This window comes from Hyaena hyaena, unplaced genomic scaffold, assembly GCF_003009895.1.
Source record: "Hyaena hyaena isolate Hyena2069 unplaced genomic scaffold, ASM300989v1 scaffold_4538, whole genome shotgun sequence".
In the NCBI taxonomy this organism is placed as follows: Eukaryota; Metazoa; Chordata; class Mammalia; order Carnivora; family Hyaenidae; genus Hyaena; species Hyaena hyaena.
The window spans coordinates 1-1,337 of record NW_024085141.1 but is presented as its reverse complement, the minus strand read 5'-3'; the positions used below and the strand labels follow the sequence as shown (position 1 = coordinate 1,337).

Genomic DNA, 1,337 nt, shown 5'->3' with positions numbered 1-1,337 from the left:
GGATGACTTGGGATGGCATCCCAGGTTCTGGCACGTACGTAGAAAATTCTGCAGAGACACCAGCAGGTAGGCACCGATGTGGAAATGAATTCTTTCCAGGCTGACGGCCAAGAAAGAATTCTTGAGACGTTTTTGGTGTAAAAAAAGTTGGTTTTATTAAAGTATGGGGACAGGACCCATGGGCAGAAAGCACTGCATTGAGGTTATGCAGAGTGACTAAGAGAAGGTTTTCTATCCTATAGAGGGGAGGGTGATCTTAAGGCTCCAGGAAATTGGGTGCAGAGGTTCCTGGAGGTCTATTATTAACATGGTGTTTTTCTTGTAAATCATTAAGACGGTTACAAACTGGGTGCCTGGGTGGCTCAGTTGGTTGAGCATCTGGCTCTTGATTTTGGCTCAGGTCATGGTGCCAGGGTCATGGGATGGAGCCCTGCGTGGGGTCCTGGCTGAGTGTGGAGCCTGCTTAAGATTCTCCATCTGCCCCTCTCCCTTGTTCACGCTCTCTCTTAAAAAAAAAAAAAAAGACAGAAACTCTAGTGGAGTTTCATGTGCAGTATGACTGTAATTGATGTGACTTGATCTGGGGTCTGAAAAGAATTCTTGAGATGCTTGGTGCAAGGAAAAAAACCCCCAAAAAACAGGTGTCTTAATTAATGCACAGCAACAGGACCCCTGGGCAGAAAGAGCTGCAATGAGGTATGATTGGTTATATACTTTTAAGGGGAGGTGGGAATGTATAGACAAAGGAAGTTTCCTAAGGGATTTTCATGTGTTAAAGGAGACACAGGATCCAGGAGCCCTGGCTATTATTGTGAAGCAAAGGGTGTTTTTTGCCTCTAGCAAAGCATTAAGATTGGGAGTTCCTGGAGGAATTTCATACTCTGTAGATCTCAAGTATTTGTCCACGGGCTGCAAGTTATAAGGGGATTTAATGTTCTCTGCATTTCCTTTTGCCTTTGTTTTCACATCAGGTGATCATTTGTTTTCTCCCTGCCTCTGTTCTCAGGCAGTCACCAGTACCTGAGGAATGTTCTACACGTCCCACCGTCACTAGGGTACCTTTATAGGGAGTCTGCTCAGCGTAACTCACCCATTCTGTGCAACACGGTCTCCCAGAGTCTAGATTAGAAAAATGAATGTAGGGTGCAACAGAAATTAGTCTTTCTCTTCATACCCCTCCTGTTGGTTTTGTTTTGTTCTCTTCGGCTGTACAATTTCTTGCAAGGCAAGAAAGAAATGCAAAGCCGTGTTAGGTTGTGGGTTCTCATGTGTTTTTTGTCTTGGGTAATGTCAACTTAAATTACTTACCTAAAATATTTTACATGAGGGAAAGTTAA

General features: G+C 43.9%; 1 long non-coding RNA gene across 1 annotated transcript; it reads left to right on the top strand.

Annotated features, from left to right (window-relative positions):
- LOC120227803 lies at positions 1–1,252 on the top strand. The gene is made up of 2 exons (XR_005527338.1): positions 1–66; positions 1,007–1,252. It is a non-coding gene; the product is annotated as an uncharacterized LOC120227803 (long non-coding RNA).
- The last annotated feature ends 85 nt before the right edge of the window (positions 1,253–1,337 follow it).